The sequence below is a fragment of the Nicotiana tabacum genome, chromosome 14 (assembly GCF_000715075.1).
Source record: "Nicotiana tabacum cultivar K326 chromosome 14, ASM71507v2, whole genome shotgun sequence".
Lineage (NCBI taxonomy): Eukaryota > Viridiplantae > Streptophyta > Magnoliopsida > Solanales > Solanaceae > Nicotiana > Nicotiana tabacum.
In genome coordinates, this window is record NC_134093.1 from 70126792 (window position 1) to 70138955 (window position 12164).

The following is a 12164-nucleotide window of genomic DNA, read 5'->3' on the forward strand; positions in this document are numbered from 1 at the left end:
GGTTGACAGCCGTCTAGTCAGTCCCTCTCGCTCTTTGATAGACATCTTTCGGTTCTCGGTTTCATCCGATGAACAACTTTAGGTCCTTATTTTGTGTCCTATCCTTCCTTGCGGATTCCTGGTCTTTGAAAGAGTAGCGGCATGTGTCTCCGGTACCTGGAAGAACTTTACCTATAGCTAACCTAAAGAGCTTTACTTTAAGATAGCTCGGGCAGGCACTCTTCTTCGGAAAGAGGAGTTGCTTGCTACTTTATTTGTTTTCCATATACTCGTTTGGTGTTTATGGAATTATTATAGCAGGTTGGTCTAGTAATTTGGGGGCGGCTGTTCGGTCGCCTATGATACTAGGATCAATAGGTTCAAAATGGGTTTGTGCCGCAGGTGTTGAACGATCTACTCTACACAAGTATGGGCTTACAGGGCTAGGGCTCATAAACCCTTTCTTTCATTTATCAATAGGGCCCTGCCCTGATTGGTCACTTTTCTGGTCCGGGATCGATAAGTGGAAGTCATAAATAAAGAAATCTTTCTCTTCACACCTCAAATCAAGAGGAAGGGTTGCTTGTCAAGCTGGCCTATATATAATAATAAGAAATTTCTTTCTATTTTATATTATTATATAATTATAAGAAAAATGGAAAGATTCGCTTTCTTTTAAACGGCTCCTTCTTCTTTGTCAACGCTACTAAGGACCTATAGGTTTGCCTACTTTACTTATTAAAGATAATGAGAATGGGTTATTCAAACAAAAAGGAAAAGGCCCTACTTAGTTGACTGACAATGACAAAGGCTTGCGAAACTAAGTAGGGCCTGAGGCCCCCTGCGAATCCGTAAATCTGAGGAGCATGCCGCAACAAAAGGATGGTCCCCTATGCATTTCATTTTTTCCTTAAGGAAAAAACTGTACCCCTATCATAGTGAACCTCTTCTTTTGAACGGGATGAGGTAGATGCCATCCAGTTGGGGTGCGGATCGAATCGGAGTTTCCTTAGGTAGCCGTTGTCCTACAATTAACCTTAAACTTTCGTGCTTGGTGGAGAAGAAGCGAACGAAAGTACGCTCGCTTGCTGTCTCATTCTCTGTCGTGAACTGGGATCGCTCGCCAGCTAGGTCAGATTGGAGCAAGATTTCATGGGAACATATTCCCTATATCCGGGGACAAGAGTTGGAATGACCTCTCGATCTACTTACTGCACCCCAGGAAGTAAAATGTCGTCTAGGCATTCCATGTTGCTCCGATCACCCCTACGCCTAGGATGTTGTCTGGGCCAAGAGCCATAGTTAGTTGTTGTTTCCATTTGGTTGTTTCTTCCTCATTATTGATACCGGCAAGACCCAGCCAGATAATGTCTGTTGGTTGGTAGTGAGAGGACTCTTAGTACCTGCATACCCAAAAAAAATAGGCACTGGTTAAAAAATAGTCATTTGATTTTCTTTCTTGCTCTCCCTTAGCAGCGGGAAAGAAGCCTATCTATCTACCTAGCTTTGGTATATTTCCCCCAACGCAATCCACAGAAATTCCATGAATCCCTTGGTGGGTAAGTCCGACGACTCAGCAGCAGCGCGAAATTGAGTTTCTTGTCTGGTGGATATGATCTATAGTTAGGGGGCAATACATACCAAAAGGTTCGATGAAGGAAGGCGCATAACAGTATATAACCAACCTACCCTTATGTATAACCTATTCACATTAGTGAAGCCGTTGGATGCATAAGGGAATTGCATATTTGTGAGACCTTAGTCAGGATGCATAGGCGAGTTAACCTACGAGCACTCAGGAGCATGGTACTGGTACCCCTCTCTATGCTATTGCCCTACTGATTTAAGGCCTCCGCCCAATCCCGAATGCACTTTTTTTGGGTTCATATTCAACTGATGTTTTATTAACCTTTCGAAGACCTTGCATGAATTTTCGATGTGGTTGGTTCTTTTTTTTGAAACGACTACCAAATCGTCCATGTCAGGCTCACATATGTTATGTAGGAGGTCATCGATAATTTGTGTCATCGCTCTTTGATATGTAGCACTTTCTTTTTCTTTTTTTTGGGCATATCATAGTAAGGAAAGGAAGCGAGGGCACTCATTCGAATCGAATAGTTGAAACTACTATAACTTTTATTTTTATGCTTTAAGAGAAGCCTTTTAGCTCGTTTAACGTGTTGAAGATAGAGATAGGGCATTCTAAAGATAGTTGTTGAGGAAGCTTCTGATTTCTAACTACGAGTCCATTTTCAAGCTAACCGAATGCCTATCTACTGCTAGTTCTGTTCCACTATGGTGCTATTGAATCTGCAGTTAAGGGAATATCACCAGTTCTTGGAATAAGAGCTCTGGGACTTGGTTTTAGCCTTTTCGGAATAGAATGCTTCTTTGACAGAGCTTCAAGGAAGAAGGAGGAAGGCCCTCTTTTAGCCAATGGATCACTTAGTCAGAATAAGCGGGCTTCGGTTGATGCGGAATAAGCCATTTTCCCCCTGTTTCCATGGAAAGGTGTCAAAGGAATAGGCACATTTAGATTTGTGGGACTTGAAGGAATAGAATGCCCCGTTAGAATGGGCGGGGACAGTCGATCATTGGCTTAATTTCCTATGAGACTCTAATATAAACAATTCCCGGTATTTCGTCGTGAAAGTGTCACATTTAAATTGTTCTTATTAAAGGAAAGAGCCGAATAGACAAAGGGCATACATGACCGTTCGCTTTGGAAAATATGCCATAGTATAAGAAGAAGGACTTTGTTTGCAAAGATGACTTTCCCGCTTTCCTTTGTGAGGGAGGTTTGTGCACATGAATTAATAGTCAAAGTATAAGTATGATGGCATAGAGCATAGAATGAGATTGATGCTTCGAATGCCCAGTTTTTAGGGGTTGTGATAGAAGGAGCTGTGGCACCTTCGGAAGGGTGAATCAGACTAGGCTGTCACTATTCTAGAAGAATAAGTGTAGCAGGCACGTTGAACCATGTATGTCAATGCTGAAAGATAGCCCTAAAGTGAGGGCCCCAAAGATAGTATTTCTCAACTATCGATCAACGTAACAATCATGCTTTCTTGACAAAGCCTTTTTATTCAGTCTCCCAATAAACAAAAAAGGATTTCTGGTGACACGAAATCTATGCTCGACGCTCTCTTTCCTATTCCACTGCGCTAAGTGGTCTTTCCCTTTCTTGCTGGATGACTACTATGGAAAAAGATGACGACTACACCCAGTCTTTGGTCAATCCATGTTGATACTAGAAGAGTTATTCCCGTCGCCTACCCGAAAGAGACGTGGAAGACTAACCACCATCTTGCTCGAACCTTTGGTGCATGAGTTATATAGCTGACTGCGAGAAGGAAGGTTCAAGCTATGGCGGCCCCATGGGATGCTCATTTGAAACCTTTGTCCGGTCAATGAGAGAAAGAGAGAAGTGATGTAAAATAAGAATGGAAGGTTTGCTTGTCAGCAGTCGGGCCAATGAGGCTCTTCTAGCTTTACCTACACGGCAAGGGAAAGATCAAAAGCGAGGTGGGAAATGCCCGGCACAAACTATCTGATTAAATTTTAAGTTTCCTATCACAGGCAGCTGGTAAATCCGTGTTTGATCTTCAGGTACATGCTCCGTTACAGCTTCGTTCATGCGCCAATAAATTGACAGTGAAGCAGAGATGGAAGAGTTCTGATCACCATGTGTGTAGTCTCTATTAGGGTTTCCGTTTCATATGCACTAGAAAGGAAGGAAGGCTGGTGCGACTATAGTAATGCTAAGAATACGAGCAAAGGACTCTACCTACCATATACTGACGAATGAAAGAAGCTCATCGCGGATGATAGGACAAGTGATAGCGGTTCCATTCTTGCTCTTCCTATGTCATACCATAAACAGAGACCTTTGATTCATCGACATTGGCGCTAGAGGATCTAGCCCCACCCACTAGCCCTTTATGGAGTTAGCGGACCAAGAGAAAACATTCCCCTATATAATAAAGAAAGTAAGAAGGGTTCCAAACCATTGAAATAGAAATAACTAAAGACTATTACGACGTGGCATAAATGATCACAAATCTTCCTACTCTTGTTAGTTGGGATAAAGCATCCTATCTTGTTGATTCTCCTTTCCCACCACCTCGAGCTCTCGCTTTTAGGGTGGATACGCAAGAAATTCACTATAAAAATTGACATGATGCAATCCCTGAAGAGTATGATGTGCCCGGCCTTGCTTCTCTTGATCCTCATCTCCCGTAGAGGCCGGTCAATCTCAATATCTATACCAGAGATTGCTTTTAACTTTATCTTTTCAGAGACAAAAGAATTCCTTCTGTACTTACAAGAATGCTACTTAGGGAGAAGAATCTCTTGACTCAGGAGCACCTGAATCTATTCTTTCTGTGTCCCACATCTGCCTATGTTAAAGCATCAACCCATTCCTTGGTGAAAGGAAATGCTACTCAGAGATCAAAAAAGGAAGCTGGTGCCTCGTCAGAAAGACTTTGTTCATAGAGTGGACATAGATAACAGCTCACCACTAAGTCTCCGGGTAGCGTGGGTATGTGCCTGAATGACCGCCGGATGCACCTACCTCTGATCATGCACGATTCATGCTGAAGTGTAGCGTGAGTATATAAACAATATGTACCCAGTATATATCTAGTATAACCTCGAAGAGGTAGTGACGAGCGGTCGACGTCGACACTTACTAAGGGTCAATAAATAAAGTGCAGAAATTATAAATAGGCATGGAATACATTTGTAATAACGAAATAATGAACAATAAGTAAGTGGTTCTTAACTAAATATTAAGTAAAAACCCCCAACTATCACATTCTAATTTCAACAAATAAAAGCCATCAAGTAAGTGTAATTTCTCAAGTCATGGAAGAAATATCAAGTATAATCGGAATCTAAGAAGTATCACGTACGAGTTATGTTGTGGTCATACGGCCCTATCCAAAATAGTGTGTACACATGCGAGGGTCGACCTACGCGAACCATAGATGCATCTATTATACTATGGAGTCATTCGGCTCGTTCCACAGGAAGAGAGAAAACTCTACGAACTCCGATTAATGGCTACTAAAACAATAATACTCAAGGAGGCATAATATCCACTAACGGTCAAGTAACCTACCAAAACTCAAAGATATGAAGCTCAGTATTTACAAAATCCTTTATCCAATACCAAATATAATATAAGTAATTAAACTAACTAGTTCAGTACAACTAATACAACTAATACATGGTAGAGTGGTAAAACTGCTCGGACATAAGCATGATTTTTAGCTACATGCGGACTCTCATCACATCGTACGTACGTAGCACCCACAGTTATTAGCAAACAATCATTTATAACACCTACGGGGAAAATTCCCTCTTACAAGGTTAGGCAAGAGACTTACATAGTTTCCAAGTCCTCTTCCAGTTCCACAATTCTCCCTAAAGCCTCAAATCAGTGCCACGCAATCCGAAACTAGCCTAGCATTGTATAAATTAATCAATATACATTCAAAAGTTCATAATTTAATATTACAGTAATTACTTAACCCAAATTGGAAGATCCCTAAAATTTACCCCCCCACCCGCACCGGGCCCGCGTTCCCGGATTTCATACATTTTCATAAATAAAGGTTACCTATAACCTCACGAGTCCACACATGTGCTTTATTTAAAAATCCAAGTCCAAATCAACACTCAAAACTCAAATTCTCATTTCTCAAAACATAGACAAAGTTTCTCAAAATTTCAATTTAAATCTCAAAATTTTGATGTTAAACATCATGTATAATCATGTAAAATATTTGGAAATTGAACAAAATCAATTACCCAAAGATTGAACATGAAAATCCTTCTTCAAAATCGCCTCCTACCGAGTCTAGGGTTCAAAAATATGAAAATGAGACCAAAATTCTATCTCTCAGCTCTTTTGTCCAGTCGTATGTGGCGCAATTGTGACCTTGGGTTTGCAAATGCGAAGAAACCATCGCAAAAGAGAAGCCCTCCATTCCTGTTGTCATCACAAATGCGGTGAATAGTTTGTAATTGCAAACATTGGACCTTCGCAATTGCGATGTAGAAGATCGCAAATGCAAACCAGCTCCCCTCAGGCGCCCGTTGCAAATGCGAAAATCGGGTTCGCAAATGAGAAACCAAAAGACTTGTCCTATCATCACAATTGCAATTTCAAACTCACAAATGCGAGACCTGGGCACTAGATCACACCAGCAGATTTCCACACTCTTCCAAACATTCCAAAACACGTCCGAAACTCACCCGAGCCCTAGGGTCTCCAAACCAAACATCAATACAAGTCTAAAAACAATATATGAACTCGCTCGTATTATCAGTCATCAAAACAACGTCGGAAGCCATGAATCGGACCTCCAAAATACCTGAAATCAACATGAAACTTAAGAACTTCTCAAAACACAACCGCGCGTCTGATTCCTATCAAATAGAATGACGCCAAACTTTGCGTACAAGTTTCAAATGGCAAAGCGGACCTATTTCAAGTCACGAAACATAAATCGAAACATGATACCTAGGAAGTCAACCTACAGTCAAATTAATCAAAGTTCTAAGTCTTTAGATTGACAACTTTCGGAAAAACAACATAAATTCAACCTAAAGACTTCCGAATTTGATTCCGGGCATACGCCCAAGTCCAAAATCATCAATTGAACCTATTGGAACTCTCAATACCGGTTTCGATGTCGTTTACTCAAAACGTTGACTCAAGTCAAACTTGGCCATCATAGGCTACTATTAAGGAACTAAGCGTTTCGATTTCAATTCGAACCCTTCCAAACCTAAACCAACCATCCCTGCAAGTCATAAACAGTAAAGGCACATACGGGAAGGCTTAATTAGGGCAACGGGGATCTAGAAAGCAAAACGATCGGTCGGGTCATTACATTCTCCACCTCTTAAATAAATATTTGTCCTTGAACGGGTCTAGAATCGTACTTGGAGTGCTCAATAGGTGTGGATATTTGCTATGCATGTCCTCCTAGGTCTCCCAAGTCGCTTCATTGACTGGTTGACCCCTCCACCGGACCTTTATCGCAGAAAAGGTCTTCGACCTCAACTGGCGTACCTGTCTGTCAACAATAGCAACTGGCTCTTCCTCATAACCCAAGCTCTCATCTAGCTGGACCGTGCAGTATTCTAACACATGCGACCTATCGTCATGGCACCTCCGGAGCATAGACACATGGAAGACCGGATGAAACTCCCGATAGACTGGGAGGCAAAGCAAGCTCATAAGCAACTTCCCCAACTCGCCTCAACACGTCAAAGGGGCCAATTATTTCTTGATCTCATCTTGGACTTCTACCCAAACCTCATGACACCCTTTATCGGCGAGACTTTCAAGAGAACATTCTCGCCCAGCATAAATGATAGATCACGCGCCTTCTGATCCATGTAACTCGTCTGTCTTGACTGTGCTGTGCGAAGTCCCTCCTGAATTAACTTTACCTTTTCCAAGGTACCCTTCACCAAATCAGTGCCATACTACTTAGCCTCGTCGGGCTTAAACCATCCGATTGACGAACGTCATCTCCGACTATATAAAGCCTCAAATGGGGCCATCTCGATGTTGGACTGATAATTGTTGTTGTAAGCAAACTCGCCAAAGGCAATAATCGATCCCACTACCCTCCGAAGTCAATCATACACACTCTAAGCATATCCTCAAGAATCTTAACTGTTCGCTCCGACTGCCCGTCAGTCTGCGGATGAAAGGCGGTGTTGAGCTCTACCCGGGTACCCAACTCGCTCTGCACTGCCCTCCAAAAATACGAAGTGAATTGAGGGCCTTTATCTGAAATGATGAAAACAAGAACATCATGCAACCGAACAATCTGTTAAATGTAAATCTTGGCCAACCTCTCTGCAGAGTACGTAGTCATCACTGGAATAAAGTGTGCCGACTTGGTTAACATGTCGACAATAACCCACATGGCATCAAACTGCATCAACATTTGCGGCAACCCAACTATGAAATCCATAATGATGCACTCCCATTTCCACTCCGGTATAACCATCTGTTGAAGTAGGCCACCTGGCCTCTGGTGCTCGTACTTAACCTGCTGGAAATTTTGGCATCTCGCTACGTACTCAACTATGTCCTTCTGCATGCGCTACCACCAATAATGCTGTCGCAGGTCGCGATACATCTTCGTAGCACCTGGAAGAATAGAATAACGAGAATTGTGTGTCTCTTCTAGAATCTTTTCCCTCAATCCATCAACATTAGGAACACATAGGTGACCCTAGAGTCGCAGAACAACATCCTCACTGATAGTAACTTCCATGGCCCCACCCTGTAGTACCATCTCCCTAATAACAAACAAGTGCGGATCATCGTACTAACGAGCCTTAATGCACTCAAATAATGAAGAATGAGCCACCACACATGCAAGAACTCGACTGGGCTCTAAAATATCCAACCTCACCAGTCTATTAGCTAAGGCCTTAATGTTCGAAGCCAATGGCCTCTTCTATGTAGAAATAAATGCCAAACTACCCATTCTCTCAGCCTTTCTGCTCAAGGCATCCGCAACCACATTTGCCTTGCCCGGTGGTAAAGTGATGTAATATCATAGTCCTCCAGCAACTCAAGCCACATGCGCTTCCTCAAGTTAAGACCGCTCTTCTTAAACTAATGCTGCAAGCAATGATGATCGGTGTAAAATTAACAAGACACCTCATAAAGATAATGCATCTAGATTTTGAGAGCATGAACTATCGCGGGCAACTCCAAATCATGTGTGAGGTAATTCTTCTCATGGGACTTCAACTGACCTGAAGCATATGCAATAACTCGCCTCTCCTGCATTAATACAGAACCCAGGCCAACGCGTGATGCGTCGCAATACACAGTATATATCCTTGAACTAGAAGGCAACACTAACACCGGTGTTGTAGTCAATACGGCCTTGAGCTTCTGAAAGCTCTCCTTGCCATCATTGGACCATCGGAACGGAGCACCCTTTTGGGTCAATCTAGTTAAAGGTTCCACAATAGATAAGAAGCCCTCCATGAACCTACGATAATAACTTGCTAACCAAAGGAAGCTCTTGATCTCGGTCACTATGGTAGGACGAGGCCAACTCTGGACTACCTCGATCTTCCTGGGATCTACCTTAATACCCTCGCCCGATACAAGATGCCCCAAGAACGCCACAGAAACTAACCAAAACTTGTACATGGAGAACTTAACATATAGCTTCTTTTCCCGCAACGTCTGAAGCACAACTCTCAAAAGTTGCTCGTGCTCCTCCATATTATGCGAGTAGATCAATATGTCATCAGTGAAGACAATGTCGAACGAGTCAAGATATGGCCTGAACACCTGGTTCATCAAATCCATAAACACCACCGGGGAGTTGGTCAAGGCGAAGGACATCACTAGAAACTCATAGTGGCCATATATAGCCCGCAAAGCTGTCTTCAGAACATCCGAAGCTCGAATCTTCAGCTGATGATACCCATATCTCAAGTCAATCTTAGAGAACACTCTAGCGCCCTGCAACTGGTCAAAAAAATCATTAATATGTGGCAACAGGTACATGTTCTTAATGGTAACTTTGTTCAACTGGCGGTAATCAATGCACATCTGCATAGTCCCGTCCTTTTTTTTACAAACAACACCGGTGCACCCCAAGGCGCCACACTCGGCCTGATGAAGCGCTTCGCTAGCAACTCCTCAAGTTGTTCTTTCAACTCCTTCAACTCATTCAGAGCCATGCGGTATGGTGGATTACAGATAGGCTGGGTACCTGGCGCCAAATCAATACAGAAATCGATATAACCATCTGGTGGCATGCCTGGTAGATCAAAAGGAAACACATCGGAGAACTCTCACACCACGGGCACTGAATCAATTGTAGGAGTATCTACAGCAGTATCCCGAACATAAGCTAGATAAGCCTAAAAACCCTTCTCGACCAGATGTCGAGCCTTCAAGAAAGAAATAACCCAGTTGGATGCACTGATAGATGAACCCCTCCACTCCAATCTTGGCATGGCAAACAAGAACAGCATGGTACAGAGACAACCGATCCATGCCCAGGATGACCTCAAAGTCGGTCATGCCAAGCAACAAAAGATCTGCCATGGTCTCGTAACCACAAAAAGTCTCTATATAGGACCAGTGACTTATACAGGAGCACCGAAGGACTCACGAGAAATATCTGCGAAATGAGCAAACAGAGATGAAACATAAGAATATGTAGACCCTGGATCAAATAGTATTGAAGCATCCCTACCACAGACAGAAATAATACTTGTGATCACGACGTTTGAGGCTACTGCATCTGGCCTGGCTAGAAAGGCATAAATTCTAGTTGGAGCTCTACCTGACTGGCCTCTACCTCTAGGGTGACCCCTACCCACCTAACTTTTGCCTCTGGTCGGCCCGACGGCTGGTGCGACAACTGGTGCGGTGATCATAGGTTGATGGCCCTACTGTACTGCCTTACCCCGAAGTCTGGGGTAGAATCTCCTCAAGTGACTAAGTTCCCCGCACTCATAGCAACCTGTCGGTGCGGGAGATGACTGACCCATAGTCTGACCCTGGGGACCTGAACACCCACTAGAAGAACCCTGAATAACTGGTGGACGGTAGGATCTCTTTGGAATGGCACTGAAATACGGCCACACTAGAGCACCACGATAAGGCAGCGGTGCTGAATACGTGGGCCTCTCACAAACTGACCCCTGCCCCTAGATGGAGCACCACTGAATCCTCCAGAATATCGAGGTCACTTGTCCCTCGGCCCTTGCTCTCGGCTCTACTGACGAATACCCTCGATCCTACAAGCTATCTCCACAACCCGCTCGTAAGGAGTCCCCATCTCAATCTCGTGGGCCATAGTAACCTGGATACTATAGTGCAAGCCTGCAATAAACCTCCGCGCTCTCTTTGTATCGGTGGGGAGTATCATAAGTGCATAGCAAGACAACTTAGAGAATCTCGCCTAATTCGGTCACAGACATCTGATCCTGCTGGAGCCGCTCGCACTGACCCCATAACTCTTCCCTCTGAGATAGTGGGATATATCTCTCGAAACAGATGTGTGAACTGGTCCCAAGTCAAGGGAGGAGAACCCGTTGGTGTGCTGAGAAGATAGGACTACCACTATCTACGGACCCTGCCCTCCAGCTGAAATGTGGTAAAGTCTACCCCGTAGGACTCCAATACTCTCATATTGTGCAGTCTATCCCTGCAACGATCAATAAAGTCTTAGGGGTCCTTGTGTCGCTCACTGCCAAAGGCAGGAGGATGTAGCCTGATCCATCTATCCAATAGCTTCTGCGGCTCACCAGTCGTGGCTGGTATGGGCTCTAGTATAGCCGTTGCAACTAGCTAAGCCCCGCCCGCTTGTAGTGCACCCGTGGTCTGCTATACGATAGCAGCATACCCTTGAGCCTGAGCGGTAGGGTTCTGTGCTCCCCTTCCCACCTGAGATGTGGCTGGATCCACTAGAAATAAACCATCATGTGTCATAGAGTCCATGAACTGCAGCATACGGCCCATGACCTCCTGGAATCCCGATGCTATCATGAGATCTGCCGGGGCCAATTCAGGTACAGGTATCTCGCCCTGCACCTCAATAATTGGATCCTCCACTAGATCCACTGGTGGCACAACAAGAACAACTCTAGGATGCCTTCCCACAATCTCTGCCTTAGCTTCTAGCAATAGGGGGAGCAGCTTCTTCACCACCAGGTACATCTGCTGCGTGCGTTCTCATCATATGCGAAAGAATAAGAGGAAGATACTTAGCACAACATCAACTGCACGATAGGGGATATAGAAAGAGAAGTTTTCTAACACCCTATATCCTCTCGAAGATAAGTACGTACGTCTTCAAACAGATCCGCAAGACTTTATTAGGCCCACTCATGACTTGTGAGACCTGTGTTAACCCAGTGCTCTGATACCAAGCTATCACCACCCAATTCCCAATATAGGCCATGATGGCGCTCAACGTTGTCGCTAGGCAAGCCAATGGTGAACTATCCATGTAATTGTTTGTTTTAATATTTTTAAGGTAATTGATTTTATTGAATAAGAGAATGATTAGTGAGTGATTGTAGTAATGTAAATCATAAAATAACGAAAGAGTGAAATAGTGAATTTAATAATCAAAATCCTACAATATCTACTACAATCTCCCAAA

At 43.6% G+C, this 12164-nt stretch overlaps 1 pseudogene; it reads right to left on the minus strand.

Annotated features, from left to right (window-relative positions):
* Window positions 1-912: 912 nt before the first annotated feature.
* On the minus strand, window positions 913-11716 carry LOC107815005 (uncharacterized; annotated as a pseudogene).
* Between the last annotated feature and the right edge of the window lie 448 nt (window positions 11717-12164).